The 18,190-nt window shown below is 35.4% G+C and overlaps 1 pseudogene; it reads left to right on the forward strand.

Moving 5' to 3' along the window:
* LOC107587887 (neurobeachin-like) overlaps nt 1–18,190 on the forward strand; it is a 258,279-nt pseudogene that overhangs the window by 189,403 nt on the left and 50,686 nt on the right.

Consider the following 18,190-nt stretch of genomic DNA (forward strand, 5'->3'; position numbering starts at 1 on the left):
TTTATTTTCAATGTAAGTACCTGACATACTCTTATGGATTATACATTTATGGTACTTTTATTTATTTATTTGTTTGTTTGTTTGTTTTCCTTTTGGATCTTGACATTGTTGTAGCACATATACTTTTATTTTTAAATGTCTCCTCTTGTGTTGTACAGTAGAAGAAAAAACAGTCACATGGTGTGGAACAACATTTAGGTGAATAAACAATGACAGAATTGTCATTTTGGGTGCACTGTTCCTTTAAATGTTTCTATGTGCAGGTAAAATGACTGTTAGGCTGTGGGTTTGAACCTCTTTAGCTCATATATACATTTTCTCTCACGCACCATAGGGAGTAGTCACCATTCTTGAGATGAGACAAGTGCTCTCACTTTCTGGACACATTTTCCCCTTTCTCATTCCACACACACACACGTTCAGTCCCAGCAGTGGACGCCTATTAGACAAATCTGCAGAGAGCCCAGCAGAGGTGCTATGATGACAGGTTGTCAGTGCGACAGACGACCGGCTTTATAAACATATCAGTCATGCTGGCTGTTCTATCTCTGGCCAGACTCAGCACACATTTGACACAGAGAGGGATTGCACTCATCTCTCAAGGGGCTGTGTGAAAAATTGTGTCCGGTATAAAAATGACGGATCTTTTTGATGTATTCACCCCTGTCATAACGTTCCATTCGGCAGCCAGTTCAGGGCATCCTTTGAAGAATAGGGACGGTGAAAAAGATTTGGCTTGGATGTCATGCTCAATAATAGCTGATAACGGCAACAAAAAGAGAATAATTGTGGGGCCAGTCATCGATAGGGGTCCAGTGTTTACATACAGAATCCAAACTGCATTAACAACTAAACAATTGTGTTATTCCAAAATTGCACTGATGCAATAGATATATTTTGATGCATCTGTTAGGCAGCTTTTCCAGCCCTAACAGCTGCATATACAGCAGACATAAGCATCCGGACGTGGGCTAGGTAGCTGTGTGTGCGCTGACAGGCCGGGAGCAGTGAGGTAAAAGCCTGGAGCCTGTTCCTGCTCGGCTGCTGCTGGTGTGATTAGATTGGGGCAGAAGCCTCCAGCTGGCAGGCCTGTCTGGGACCCGGGGCCGCTCGTCCCTGACACTCGTCACCATTGTGACACCTCTGACAGGCAGTGGACAGCCCAGCCAGACAGGTTCATTAAGCCCCATTTTTTACAGCTGGGCCTCCGTCCTTCTCTCTCTCTTTCTCTCTCTGTCTCTCCGCGATGAGAACAAAAAGATGGGGGAGAATAACGACTGCACTTTGTCAAAGACCTCTGTGTCTACAGGGGCACTGGCTTGTTGATGTTTGATGTGCCAGCTCTGTTATGACAAATTTTTTTCTGATGTGACCTATTTTGAGACGCTTTTTCTCCAGCAGTATCTTTTGTTGCTGGCTAACCCTTTGGCCTGCGCTTTGTCACAGGAAGAGACAGGCGAGGGCATGTGTAGATGCATATAAATTTGAATATACAGGTATTTCCATTGAAACAAAAAGAGGTATTATTTTGTTAAGAGGTCTTGTATTATTTTGTTTGGTTTCTGTTTTTACTTTTCTTTTTCTTTTTTAAATTAGGGGCAAGTACCTTTTATTGCGAGCACCTGTCACATTTTGTTCAGATATAAAACAACTACTTTTTCTTCTTAACAATTTTATTGGTTATTAGTAGTAGTAGTAATACTAGTAGTATAATCATTATTATGTTATTAATTACTAAAACCCTAATGATAATAATAACAACATTTTATTGTTGTATAAATACATATTTGTTTTCAGCATATAATATTATTTTTGTTGTTGTAATTATTATTATTATTATTTATTATTTTAGTATTTTTTTATTATCATTTATTATTAATAATCATGTTTTTATTAATATTTATATGGTTAATTTGCTTGTCATTAATATAATAATAATATTAACCATTATCAGCATCATCATTATTACATACATTTATTATTATTATTATTATTATTAAAACATTTATAATTTTTTATCATTATCATTAATAATAATAATAATTGTATTATTATTATTATATATTATTGTTTTTGTCATTGTCATAATAATAATAATAAGAATTATTATTAATATTATTTTGATGTAATTATTTTATTTGTTAGAGGCATAAATATTTATTATTATTATTATTATTATTATCATTCAAATTTGTATACTTTTTATCATTATTATATCATTAATAATAGTTTTTGTATTATTTATGGTTGGTTGTTTTGTCATTGTTATATTAATAATAATAATAATAATAATAATTTATTATTACATTTACATTTACATTTAGTCATTTTGCAGATGCTTTTATCCAAAGCGACTTACAATTGGGGGATACATAAAGCGATTCTTCTTAAAGAGGCAAACAGACACAGGAAGTGCTTGTAATACCATGTTTCTAGACATTGTTCAAATAAGTACAAGCTAGAAAGAGATGGAATAAATAAAGAGAGATTTTATTATTTTTTTTTATGGTAACATGGGCTCTTTTGGGCTCATTGAAGACCAGTCATGCCGCTGCATTCTGAATCATTTGTAGAGGTTTGATTGTGCTTGATGGAAGTCCAGCCAGAAGAGCATTGCAGTAGTCCAGCCTAGAAACGACAACGGCCTGGACAAGAAGTTGTGCAGCATGCAACGTTAGAAAGGGCCTGGTCTTTCTGATGTTGTGCAATGCAAACCTTATTATCATTCTTGTTATAATGCTTAATAATGCACATTTGTTTTTATCATTATCAATAGTAATTTTTATTAATGTTGCTATTTTTACTTGTTTGTCATTAATATATGAATATTAATATTATTATTGTGTTTTCAGATCCCCCAGATTGTTGAACATGATGGTTTCTCTTTATTCCAAAATGTTTTTTTTTGCTACTGTTCTCTCCATTGTTCTCTCACGTGGAAAGCTTTTAATACTGAATTTCCCAAATATAGTTCTAATTACCAATCCACTGTTTTACATGCAACCTGTATCTACGACAGATTTTTGAGTTGATGTCTATGGATATACAGTATCAAAGAGGGGGCAAACCTATCTGTATATCTTTGTTGTTGTTGGTTTGTATGGAGTGAGGGCACCTATGGTGGTGGATGGTGAGCATTTTGATATAATCCATTTTTAATTAAGCCCCAGAGACCCGGAAGTGACAGGAGGCTCTTCGGTGTCAGCGTTGAACATTATTCCAGAGAGAAATTAAGCAAGGCCGGTCTGATTGGTGGAAGCTTTTGGTATCTCTATCAGCTTTAGGTGCTAACCTTACCCCATTCCCATTCACAGTTACTGTACACAATGTCCCGAACCTTTCCTCACCTCTGCACCCACCCAGAAGGGGCTCTTATCTATAAGCCACAAGGCATTCTCTTTCTTGGGCTTGAAGTGTGCGAATATGTCTGTGTGTATGCATATGATTGTGTGTGTGCATGTGTACCTCTTGGTCTGTTAAAGTGGTGGTAGGTGGGGAAGGAGTTTGGCTCATTCTCACTTGTCAAGATGAAGCTCTTGATCCAGCATCTGAGGTCCCTAGGGGTCTCCGAGGAGAAGCTCACTAATGATCCCCCTCTTGCCCCGGCCCCGTGTTAGTATTGATTATTTACGCCCGCCTTACGCCCGTAGGGACTGTGTTCCAACAGCACGGTGAGAGCGTCGGCCCCACAAGAGAAAGATGTGTCAAAAAAAGGTAGAAAGACAGGCCTTTGCATCATCAACAGAAAGCAGCGTCTTTTTAGAGATGCCTCCATTTTGAGATAATCAAAGCCTGGCCTGCCATCACTCAATGGATACCATCCAGCATTTTTGACGGGAATGGAATGTTTCGCAGTGCTCCGTCAAAGTGGCTTCATGGCACGATGATTGGAGTGACAATCAAACTGCAACTACAGAATGTGTTTCCCGAGCAACGATCATAACATGTGTGACAACGTATTGAAAAACAGTCTGGAAAATCTGTTGGATTGCCGTTCGGTTAACGTATCTATTTCCTCTTTCGCCTGTGCGTAGGTGCTGGTCTACTCCGAGGGGCTTCACGGCAAATGGATGTTCAGCGAGATCCGAGCGGTGTTCACCAGGCTCTTCCTGCTTCAGAACACAGCGCTGGAGATCTTCATGGCCAACAGAAGTAAAACTGCCTCATGTTTACCACTTTATGAATGCAAAAACAATGGCCACTCAAAGTATCTAGTTAGTTAATAACAAAGAAGTCCTGCACTCAAAGGTACACAAAGTTACCTTTTCACAAGAGTAGACTTTTGTACCTTATTTAACCCCAAAAGATGCATATTAGTGCCTTAAAGGTGCATATTAATTCCAAAATGTTACACATTAGTACCTTTTGAAAAGGTGCAGCCCCAGTGACAGATTTTATACATATTTTCCTGAAAATCTGCTTCAAAATGGATGACCAGATTTGACTGGTAACACTTTACAATAAGGTTCAGTTTGTTAAGATTAGCTAATGCATTACTAGGTGTCATCAACTAATAATGAACAGTTTTTGACAGCATTTATTAATCTGGGTTAGTTTCATTCAATTTGTGATTGTTCATAATGCATTGATGTTAATCTAATGTTAATTCATACGTAACATACACTACAGTTAAAAAAGTTGGGGTCATAACATCTTTTGGTAACAGTTTAGTATAGGGACCATTTTTCACTATTAATTAGTTGCTTATTAGCAGTATTAACATATTTGCTGTTTATTAGGACTTATAAAGCACATAATTTGCATTACCATATTCTATCTACATCCCTAATCCTACCCAATACCTAAACTTAACAACTACCTTACGAACTATTAATAAGCAGCAAATTAGGAGTTTAATGAGGCAAAGGTCATAGTTAATGGTTTGTTAATAGCGAGAACTGACTTCTTTTGAACAGTAGTGTATAACTTCCTATTTTAGTAGGGCATATGCAGAAATTAAGTAAACACATTATTGGAAGTATTGTTCATTATTAGTTCATGATATTTAATGCATTAACTAATCATATCTAATCTTTTATGGTTAACTCCCCCAACCCCATGTATATTTAGGTCAAAGAAGAGTATGAATCTGAGTGTGAAATTTGATATCAAACCAATCAAAATTCAACTAAAAAGCTTTTAAGCCAATTCCCCCAGATGTATAGTTCTTTATTGTGCAAAATACACTCTTAAAAATAAAGGTTCCAAAAGGGTGTTTTTGCAGTGATGCCATAGAAGAACCATTTTTGGTTCCCAAAAGAACCTTTCAGTGAACAGCTCCTAAAAGAACCATTTTGATGAACTTTTTTAAAAATCTAAAGAACCTGTTTCGACTCTAAAGAACCTTTTCTGCATTTAGAGATGTTCTTCATAGAACCATTGGTGCCAATAAACAACCTTTATTTTTAAGACTGTAGTGTCTTCCCATTGGCCTTGGTAGACTAACATACCTTTGTGTTAACTTATTGAGATTTGTTCTTTTCTTTATATAAGAATTGATGTTATTTCCATAAGAATGAGAATAGTGTGAGACTGAACGATCGCTAAGCAGCATTTGTTTACCTGTTCTGAAGTCTTTGTACTGTTTGTGGAAATGTTTACTCATATTTGGATGTACTGTACTGTAGGTCCTAGTTTAACATGTGACGTCATTCCCTCCCTCAGCGTCCGTCATGTTTAACTTCCCCGATCAGCCCACAGTGAAGAAGGTGGTCTACAGTCTTCCTTGCGTTGGCGTCGGCACAAGTTACGGTCTTCCACAGGCCAGGCAAGTCTGTTTCTTGTTCCCTGGAACACCTGCACGTGGTTGCCATTCAAAATATTGTTCAAAACAATGTTTACTTGGTCTTTATTTTGTTTAAAACTTTAGCATGATGACCACATCAAATGTCAGAAACGATTGATCCTGAATGTACTCCTTTGCTGTGCAACTGTTTGGAATACTTTGAGGTAGAGGTAGTTACTTGTGGCATGGGTGTTTTTGCATGTTTGTCCCTGACTGAACCTACCAAATGATCCCACATTCTGTTGGGGCTTTCAACTTAAGTCCATGCTAGTCATAATAAGTGCATTAACATGTAGAGATTGATTGTAAAGAACTAACTAAAAATATAGCAACCCAATCTGTCTGTCTGTCTGTCTGTCAGATAGATAGATAGATAGATAGATAGATAGATAGATAGATAGATAGATAGATAGATAGATAGATAGATAGATAGATAGATAGACCAAACCTGGCCTAAAATTAAAACTAGCCAAGAAAACATTTTAGTAAAAATTGGCAAAAAGCATTGGCAAATATATGAAAAATATGCTGGAAAACACAATATGGTTTAGCAGTTTTTTTTTTTAAATCACAAAGACTGTCTGTTGTTTTCTATAGTTTTCAGTCGATATAAATGTGTAAAGTTAAATATTTAAAAGCAAAGGAAAAAAATATAAATATTAGCATTATAGTTGTAATATTGTTATATAAATTATTATTATTACTGTTATTATTATTATAATTTTTTTTTATTATTATTAAATACATCACATTAGTATTTTAGTGATATTTCATATATATAGAATATGTATAATATATACAGTACATATATATATATATACATACTCACATACAGTTGTAGTGATATTATATATATATATATACAATATATATATATATATATATATATATATATATATATATATATATATAATATCACTACAATATATATTTGTAGTGATATTTATTATTTATTTAGATATTTTCAGCAAACTGCATGTACTATAATCCACTTCGACTCATGTCTGCAAAAATATTTGGTGCTCTAGATATGTATATAGCTCTAACAGAAAATGTACAGTTTGTCCATTGCATCAATAAGTGATTGGTTAGCTGGGCCAGCGTGTGTTGTGATTGGCAGCACTCGGCGCCTGGTCGGGAAATGTCAAAATCAATCAATTTGAGTGCGATCTAATCCCGGATGATTGTAACCACTCTAAGTTCGTCTGCATTGGGAAAGCTAGCGTGTCTCCGACATAGTTAAAATACTTGTTGCCTTCTCTAGTGCATCTCAACCAGGTCTCGTCCCATTCGTCGATATTTGTGATATCACAAATCCAAGAAAATATGCGTTGTAGTCCAAACGAGTCGTTCATTGTAGTTTTTGAAAAGTGATTTCTGTTAAATAAAATATCTCCTTTTGAAGTGGACTTTGAGCTTTGTAACTTTGCAGATCTTTTTTATGCTCAAACAGCAACATTACAGACTAACTTAAGTTGAAAAAGTGAAAAAGCATAATAGGACCCTTTTAATTTAGCAGATATGATGCAGTAATGATGACTGATTGTACATTTCAGTATGCCACACTACCCCAGCTAAATGTGAGTGCATATAATTTTAATGCATTTCTGGTATCATGGCTAATAAGAAGTACTTTTCTGTATTCTTTTGTTCTTAATCAGAATAAGTGCAAGGAAGGTGTACATAATTATAAAAAAAAACACGTAAGAAGTACAAATAAAAGACAAGTCCTACACGTGGATAAGAATGCCTGAGAGAGGTCTGATTCAGGCGCTGCACCAGAAATCTCTGTTGTTCTCATATTTTTAGCATGTGTGCTGCGTATACTTCAAGAGCAAAGGCGCATTATGGTCATCTGCAAAGAATCTCTTTTGCTGGAACTGATGCATTCATTACACACCACAGTAAAGAGCGTGACAGCCTTGCGTGTGTGAGTTGGTGTACTCTTTTGTCTTTTTTTTAAGCTAAATGATACAATGTCATATTTTGAGTTATAATCTATCTGCGGAACAAGCCAAGTCCACAATAATCAAAGTAAATGAAAGCAAATGTCGAGTTGGACTTGAGCCCTACTTATTGGTACAGTTCTGTGCTTTTTTGCAGGCGGATTTCTTTGGCTACCCCTCGTCAGCTCTTCAAGTCATCTAATATGACTCAGCGCTGGCAAAGACGGGAGATCTCCAACTTTGAGTACCTGATGTTTCTCAATACCATTGCAGGTCAGATCTTATTTGCTCGGCATGGCTAACCAGTTATTTAAATGAAAGCATTTTGGACTATTTGCAATCACGCTCAACACTCTTGATTTGATAGGGATGATAATTTTTTCCATTGATCAGTGTTTGTAGGTTGCCAGCAAAATTTTATTTTATTTTATTTAGTGCTGGGCAACGATTAATCACGATTAATCGCATACAAAATAAAAGTTTTTGTGTACATAAAATATGTGTGTGTACTGTGTATATTTATTATGTATATATAAATACACACATATGCATGTATATATTTAAGAAAATATGTTATGTTTATATATTAAATGTATTTATATATAATATAATTTATATGAATATAAATATATATACGTGTAAATATTTTCAAAATATATACTGTATGTGTGTGTCTTTATACAGTATATACATAATAAATATACACAGTACACACACATATATTATATAAACAAAAACTTTTATTTTGGATGCGATTAATCGCGATTAATCATTGCCCAGTACTTATTTTATTTTATTTATTTATTTATTTATTATTATTTTTTGGTATTATCAGTTTCCCCTTTCAAACAAAAAGACCCTCTGACAGAAATCTACTCTCTTTCCCCTCATTATTTATTTATAAGCTATATTTTCTTTTAATACTCAGATGCTCTATTGTTGCGCAAATGTGAGAGCCGTGGACTCTTTGGGATAATTAGTGTGGCTCTGTGAGTGTGTGCAGAGTTGAAATATTCTGTTGCAAAGTCTCTGATGTGAACTAGTGAGAACTCTCTCGCGCGCGCACACACACCTCCTCTTGACACTGAAATGTGTCATCCCTGCTTGCGCTGCATATTCATGCATATTTATATTTAGCTCTGGCTTGAGTTCGAAACATTATTGTCAGCTAATTAGATGTAAGGCAGAGTTGGAATGGGGTAAAATTCATTAAAGGCAGGAGTGGTAATGACCTGTGCTGACAGAGGTGTCAGTGAAGTCCGGGCCCACCGACAGGAGCGAGAGAGGGGTGTTAATGTGAAGCCGGTCCGCTCCTAATTAAACACTATTGCGGTGATATTAACATCTTCCACCCAGGCCTCAGTCCTGTCAGCTCAACCTCCCCTCATCTCAACCTTTTTCCTCTTCTCGGCCCCACTTCACCATGTGGCATTAACCTGGTTAATCAAGTCTACCTCATCCTAGACCCGGCCTATCTCAAGATCATTATGCTCAGGGTTTGGGATGGATTTCGTTAGTATCAGTGACTGTATAAGAATAACAAGACTGTGCCCCCATTTATTTATTTTATTTTTTATTTTATTTTTTATTTTATTTTATATTATTTTATATATTGTTTATTTTATTTTATTCTCTAATATAGTTATTTTTATTAACTATAATAGTTATAATTTAAATAAATTGACTTTTATTATTTTGTCCCCACAAACTACTATAATTAGTCATAATAATACATTCATCATAATAGCAGCACCAGCATATATGTGTGTGTGTGTGTGTGTGTGTGTATAACTAGTAATATTACTTAAAACAATCAGCAGTAATAATATATCAATTGTAATCATAATTTAGGCTATAGATAGAGAGATAAAAATATACAAAATATAAATTGAAATTGAACTAATAAAAATTATATTTAATATATACAGTATAATAAAATCTATATTAATAATACATTTATAGAGAGAGAAAGAGAATAAATAAAAATGTATATTAGGGTAAATACCAGGGTAATTAATGCCACGTTTGTTTAATTAACAGCATTAAAACTAAACTGTTCATATTGTATTAAACCACTTGAGGGCTTTATAAATCATGGAAGTGTTTTATCTGTACTCTCTAAGAGGTGGCTGTTTAAGAGAAAGATTAATGACAGTCATTTGTGATGGGTCTGGTAATTAGTCCACACACGCTATCATCTCCAACCATCATGACAGGCCTGAATAACCCAGAACCAAAGCCCAGATCGTCAAACTCTCCACACCCTCCACACACACTCACATTCTCAGGCAGTTATCTGAACTGAGATGCCCCTGTGGGTTAGCATCACCGCAGATGATTTTTACTAAGGTCAGGATCAGCTTTAATTTGTGCCCTCCCCGAGTTCCACAGGAAATACCAGACTTCCAGTCCTTGTCTGAGTAATCGCACTGTAAAGATGAAATAGCCCCAGTGTATCTCTTCTTTAAGAGGTTCTATATATCAGCATGGCTAAGCTTCAGTGGCGTCCTTACAGCTCCAGATCACAGTGGTAGCCAGACAATCTGGAAACTTTTCTGTTCACACAGCAGCACAAATCACGCCAGCACCTTTGCAATATTACAGGGCTATATATCAGATTGGCATTTCCCTGAAATATATATATATTTTTTGTGCATTCAAAAGCTTAAGGTTTATTTTCTTTCATAGAAAATCCCATATATATATATATATATATATATATATATAAGTTTGGAGCAGAATCTACCCACACGCAAACTTTGTTTATATATACAGTATGCATGCATGTTTATACTTTTAAGTTTATTCAATATTCAGATTTATTTATTTTTAATTTCCCAATTAAATATAAATGAAATTACAGTTGAAGTACAATTAAATGTAAGTGAAATTATGTAAATGTAAAATAATATAATGACATTTTATAATATAATTAAATAATAAATATAAATGAAATATATATCCTAAATACATATAAATGAACTTACAGTTAAATTACAATTAAATATAATTAAATTTTATATATGTATTTGTTTATTCAATAATTAAATGTATTTATTTATATAAAGTTTTATACATTTTATGTATATACAATGTATAAAATGTATAAAAGTACATGTACATTTATTTATAAATGTTTTATTCAGTATTCAAATATATTTATTTTATGTTTCTTAATTTATTCAAGAGAGAGAGAGCAAATAAAAAATTGAATTAAATAATTTAAAATAAATGAGTAAGATTGAAGTAATCAACTATTTAAGTATTTAAATAAATGTTCTATAAATTAATTATATGCAATAAATTACTTCAACTAATTTATGTTTTCTTAACTTATTCTATAGAGGGATAATAAGCAAAATAAAATAATTAACTTTATATATAGAGAAAAACTAATTTAAAAAATAGTAATTTATTAATAATGAATAAATGACATCACAGCTACATATATTGTACAACATAGATAGATAGATAGATAGATAGATAAACAGAACGATAGTGTCCACTTAATAAGTTAGCATCTATAGCCTTTTATGAGTCTTGCCCAGTGAAGACTGTCATCTGAGAGAAATTATAGTGCATTTAGAAAAGAGACGAGCCATTTTATAGCTCTCTTCTTATGATTGGTTCTCCTGTGACAGTTCTTACCATCTGAAATCCATATTCCTAGTAGCAAGGAAACAGGCGCAGGGCAGAAAGAGAGAGACAGAGAGATAAGGAACGATGAAGAGAGAGAAATGGAAGGAGAAAAAGACAAAGCCACATCTGGTGTCTATTGCATTGCCGCATATGTGCTCAGTCATGGATACTTCATATAGGTCTCCATAGTTACCACAACTCTCTGGCCAATCAGAGTAGAGGCCTGACTGCGCCACAGGGAGGGGTGTCAAGGGTACGGTGTTATCTTCTAGAAGAATTTGCATGCCTTTAATTACACCCACGCCACAACTTCACCACACAATTTTTACTTTCAGGAAGCTTTAACCGAGAAAGTAGTACCACCAAACCTTTTCTAACCCTCCTCTGCTGTAATACAGTCATTAGGCTCTGTGACAGACAACCACACCAACATCTGCCTGTTCATCTTGTTGAGAACTCTATTACTGTACATGTTATTATGGAAACCTGAGTCGTTTTTTATCATCTCAGCACGCAGTGGGATACGATGTTTGTCATTGCACACAACACGCTTGTTTCTTCCTTTTTATAAATGAGGGAGTCATGTCGTCAATCATGTTATTAAATAATTAATTTATGATGTCCTAGTAAGGGTCTGCTCACGCTCCTTCACCAGGAGACAAACACAATAACCAGTAGTCACTCTTTTTTACTCTTTACTCTTTCAGGAAGGACATACAATGATCTGAACCAGTATCCTGTTTTCCCATGGGTCCTCACAAACTATGAGTCAGAAGAGCTGGACCTCACAGTTCCCGGCAACTTCAGGGATCTTTCAAAGGTAAAACGTATATCTATCTATCTATCTATCTATCTATCTATCTATCTATCTATCTGTCTATCTATCTATGAACACAGAATTACATTTTAGTGGGTGTCTTCTGTAAATCATGGTAAAAATGTATGAAAGTCATAATTTTTTTGCTTGTAAAAAATCTAATTAATCAGGACATTTTAATGTGCAGGGGTAAAAATTTATCTGTATTGAACCTTTGTTTTGATGCTTGAATATTTAGGGTGGTCAGTGTTCAGCGGTGTTTTCTATCAGTATCTTGAATCAGATTTTAGATACATACAGTATACTGTACACTCAAAGTGTTCATGGTTTTAGGTTTGCATGCTTTAGAAGTAAATCATTTGCATTTCTATCTCCACTTCTCCTCTCCAGCTCCTCTATTCCTTCATCAGGTTGTCATGTTCTCTCTTTCTCATTCACTCATTTGCTTACGTTTACGTCTAACAAGCTCACTGACCTGAAAACAACCACCTTCCTGTCTGAGCGTATCTTTTGCTATATAACTCTATCTCTCTTCCACACCCACTCTTATCCTCATTTCCAAATCATTTCTAAAACTGCAGACTAGAAGACTGTTCCGCTGTTGTTTTGCTGTTTTCTCCACAACCATTTGTGGAGACTAAGTGGCCATTTCTTGGTCGGAATAAGTTTGCGGAAAAGATCTAGTGCCATTGACTATGTTTAACCGTAGCTATAATACTTACCCTTTCTGCATTCAGCATCAGTAATATCTGTTTAAATTCCCTCTTCCTACAGCGCTGTAGTCCCTGAACATGTCAGCGTGGCACCAGGTGGGCAGAGGAAGCCCCCTGGCCTGAGGAAGACAGTGATGTATTGTAATGTATGCTTGTGACATCCACCCTGTGCTGTTTACCAGCTTGAGCTGCCTTCATTAGCAGGAGTTCACAGGCATGCGGCCGTCCTGATGCATGTCCTTGGCCAACCTGGGGCTCTAACCTCTGAAGGTTCAGTGCTGCTGAAACAAAACCTTTGTTTTAACCTCCCTCCTGAGTCCCTTGCTGTGAAGACCCCTGCCTTTGTTCAATAATGTATGGAGGGGTGTGCAGCCTCGGGGGTGAATGTGCGTAGGAGGGGATTGTGTGTTATTGTAGATAATGAGGTAGGCGGATTTTTTGGCTTTGTGGTGAATATGCTTTGTTCGGTTCCTCTTCGTTTTTCCCCCAATATTATCAAAATTTGTGTTCATCCACAGATCGATCAATCTATCTATCTATCTATCTATCTATCTATCTATCTATCTATCTATCTATCTATCTATCTATCTATCTATCTATCTATCTATCTATCTATCTATCTATCTATCTATCTATCTATCGTTCTATCTATCTATCTATCGTTCTATCATTCTATACGTCAAGCTTCAAACAAGGCTTTATCAATCAAATTTTTTTAGCTATACTGTAATTAGCTATAAATTTAGCTATACAGTATACATTTTATAAAGTTTCAATTAATTTAAATTCTACTTCCTTACATTCAAATTCTGTGTCCTGTTTGCTGCATAATTTTTAATTCGAGAATTAAATTGAAATTAAAAATACATTTATAATTCAACTCTCAAAATTTGCACATCTCAGTTTATACAGGTGCATCTCAATAAATTAGAATGTCGTGGAAAAGTTCATTTATTTCAGTAATTCAACTCAAATTGTGAAACTCGTGTATTAAATAAATTCAATGCACACAGACTGAAGTAGTTTAAGTCTTTGGTTCTTTTAATTGTGATGATTTTGGCTCACATTTAACAAAAACCCACCAATTCACTATCTCAACAAATTAGAATATGGTGACATGCCAATCAGCTAATCAACTCAAAACACCTGCAAAGGTTTCCTGAGCCTTCAAAATGGTCTCTCAGTTTGGTTCACTAGGCTACACAATCATGGGGAAGACTGCTGATCTGACAGTTGTCCAGAAGACAATCATTGACACATTTCACAAGGATGGTAAGCCACAAACATTCATTGCCAAATAAGCTGGCTGTTCACAGAGTGCTGTATCCAAGCATGTTAACAGAAAGTTGAGTAGAAGGAAAAAGTGTGGAAGAAAAAGACACACTTCAGTCTGTGTGCATTGAATTTATTTAATACACGAGTTTCACAATTTGAGTTGAATTACTGAAATAAATGAACTTTTCCACGACATTCTAATTTATTGAGATGCACCTGTATATACACACACAAACTTGGGTTTATTGAGGGCATCAACAAATAGTCAGCCTTTACTACATGTATATGTCCTCAATAAACCCAAAAAGCAAATATTGCCATCTTGCAGTGCAAGCATGTCTTGGAAAACAAGTTGGGCTGCTGGTTCCTCTGAACACACCCTCAAATTCTCACCTGCCATTCTCACACAACTCCCAGAGCCCCAGACACGCAAGCCATGCACCACCGTTCCGTGAGCTGTGATTACGTGGCCTGTCCGGCAGGAAACAGCTGCCAGTCATGCTGGTGAGAATGCCCTGCAGCGTTGTCCTGATGGGCAGCATTGTGGAGAACTGCCGAAATATCCCGCTTGATATGTACCATAATTCCCCTCTCAACCCCACCTACAATACACACCTGAAGTTACTCCACCAATAGTGTGTGCATTCAACTGTACAGCGAATAACGAAAAACAGGTCTTTGGGCACCCCGGGGCTAAGACTAGCACATTTTTGCATGGCAGCTACATTGACATGGCGGACAGATTTATTAGAATCTAATGATTATTTCCTTTTTGACGGACAGGTGGCTGATAGAAAAGGGAAGCTGTCTTGCTCGCAGATATTAATTGGCGCGTGCTAATGCAAAGCCATCATACGCTAGACCCGCACTGAGCGCACCCGCGCCAACTCTCTGCTGCGATACCGCGTTATTCCACTTCTTTTGTGCAGCTTTGACAGGAAATTAGATGAAGTGTCTCTAACGGATCTTTTCAAATGGGCTAGCGAGGTAGAGCGGAGAACTGACAACAAACATAATTACCTGAGTTGTGCAAATCTCTTGTTATGAATGTCTGATTGTTCAAGCGAACGTAATTCTAGTTGACTGGACTTGCATTCACACAATTATCTCACCAAATATGAATCCCCATGTATCAGTCAAATATTTCTCATGAGTTGTTTATCATTTTTACACGTTAGAACTTATAATATGTAAATATAGAAGTTAGGGCTGTGCAATTAATCGAAATACGATTCCGATTTCGGCCTCCAACGATTATGAAAATACACTCTAAAAAATGCTGGGTTAAAAAGGGACAAACCCAGCTATTGGGTTGCTTTGACTCAGCGGTTGGGTTGTTTTGAACCCAACCGCTGGGTCAAAACAACCCAATAGCTGGGTTTGTCCCTTTTTAACCCAGCGCTGGGTTATATTTAACCCAGCATTTTTTAGAGTGTACAATTATCGAGATAAAACGATTATTGCGCCCCATTCCGCCCCATCTTTAGTGGTGCACTTTCACTCCTCCATAAAAGCCTAATTTCACGTGCAAATCAGTAAAATCATGTAACATGACTTTTGCAAAATGGGACGTGCTTGATTTATTAATGTTGATTAGAATAATTCATGTTTTTAAAAGCGCGAACTGTGTATGAGCTCAGAGACGGAACAGAACACGGGCATGTAGTAAACTTTTAGCTCAAGGTGCACGCCTAAACGGTCAAATACTTACCCACTTAGTGATTATTCACGTAAGAATGAAAATACATGTGTAACAGTAAATTGGATCCGTGCAGCTCTTAAAGTGACAGGGCTGTGCAATTAAAGCAAAAGGAGCCCCTACCAAGTATTGAGTACATGCACAGTAAATGAACATACTTTCCAGAAGGCCAACAATGGATATTTTCCTGCTTTCGACTGGGTGCTTAATATCAATCAAACAACAAAAGACAAAGACAAAATCACTGCTCTAGACCGAAGGACTTTTTGTAGCTTTATTAAGTAACAAATTAAGTTTAATTCTTACAGTGAAGATTATTCTCTTTTTAAAAAAAATGTGATTATTCATATTTATCGCTATCTTTAAATAAATCATTCATTTAAAGTTTTGGTCATATGGCCCACTTATAATCGTGTTAAATAATCGTGATTACAATATTCACCAAAATAATCGTGATTATGATTTTTGTCATAATCGAGCAGCCCTAATAGAAGTTCAGTTATACATTGGGTTGCCAGTTCTCTCTAAATTGATTTATTTAGACATTTTCTTTAAAAAAGGTATTTTAAAAATCCCACATTTTATATATATATAATTATGCATAACATAATACACAATATTTATAATTTTCACATAACTTTTACATAAATATAGTATAATTTTTTTTGCATAAATATAGAAATTCAGTTTTATGTTGCTTGTTCTCTCTCTCTCTCTAAATGTATTTATTTATTTATTTATTTATAAATTAATTTTATTTATTTTCTTAAAAAAGGAATTTTTGGTCATTATTACATCAGATATTAACTTTTACATAAATATAGTTTAAATTTTTACAAAAGTATACAATTTCAGTTAGTTGAATTGCCGGTTATCTCTCTAAATTTATATATGTATGTATGTATGTATGTATTTACATTTATTTTTTATTTTTTTATAAATATTTTTCTGATTACATTTTTAGTCCTTTATGTTGAAACTTAAAATCTAAATGCATTGGAGAAGACTTTTTCTTACACCCAGCCTTCCAGCAGTTTACCAGCTCACCGCAGAGAAGAGCATTATGGGTAACGCCGAGCGGGCTTGCTAAAGACCGTGCTGCATTTGCTCTCAGAGATGCCATATCTGTTTTTTCTCCTCTCTGCAACCATCCTCATCCGCTTCCTCAGTGCTCGGCAAGTGTTTTTTGGAGCCCCATCTGCTTTGTTTTGAATTGTGGGAGCTTGATTGCATTAGACCGAAGCTGCACATTGTGCATTCGCAGGTTGACGAGGCCAGTGAAAACAAGTGCTACTCCTCCTGACAGCACACTGCCGGCACACACATCCTTAATGCAATTTTCTCTGATATATGAAATACAGAATGAGCGTCTCCAGGGGAGGTAGTGCAGATTGCACCAAATGACGGCACTCTGGCACGATGCTATGGATAAATGACTGGCTTATCTTTTGAACATGAGAGAGTAGCCCACTGAATGATAATTGTTCTTGAGGCTGTAGTTTGTGTGCAGCAAAATGAGGTAACCCGAGTAGAGGAGTACTTGTTTTAAATGTTGTTTTGTGGTTAGCTGTCATTACGTTTTATGAGCTCCACAAAGCAGACCTGTCAGAAGCAGTTTTTTTGCTATTTCATACCAGAAGTCTTTTTGACAAAGTTCATTTTAGCTGCTGCCTATACTGCTGGAGCTACATGATTAGAGCGAGTGTAAACTATAATGACAGCGTATTTATAAATTGTCTCATGGTACTTGTTTTAATTTCCGAAAGCACAAGCAATGGTTGCATTCGTAAAGACAATATGACATACACATCCAGTGCGATTATCTTAAACTTACAGCGTAATGTTAGACTCAAAGCCTGCATTTATATTGTTCCAGCTCATTAGTAGAATAAATCTTTGCATCTTCTTTTAAAAAGTATTTAAAATGTGACAGCTGTTATAGATATATATAGCTTAACCCAAAGTCAAATGCTTTTCTTTTATAGAGAGTGAACAAATGGATCCTTAAAGATTTTTTTTGTGGCGTCTTAAATCGTATTGTCTCCTATATGGCAAATAGCTTTTTAATTAGCAGCTAATTATCTTATTGAACACATATTGTCCCTGTACAGGTGTCTCTGAGGGTTTCATTTAATTAGGTCACAAGGGATGTGTTCATATTCTTCATTAAGTAATATGTGTGATCATGTGATATATGCATTGGCGACCTTTATTTTGTGCCCACATATGTATGCGTCCTAATTATAATTGATGAATAAAAATTTACACATTTTCAGATATCACATAGCCATAGAGTTAATTAGTTTCTATATCTTT

This window comes from Sinocyclocheilus grahami, unplaced genomic scaffold (assembly GCF_001515645.1).
Source record: "Sinocyclocheilus grahami isolate Dianchi unplaced genomic scaffold, SAMN03320097.WGS_v1.1 scaffold6.1, whole genome shotgun sequence".
NCBI lineage: Eukaryota > Metazoa > Chordata > Actinopteri > Cypriniformes > Cyprinidae > Sinocyclocheilus > Sinocyclocheilus grahami.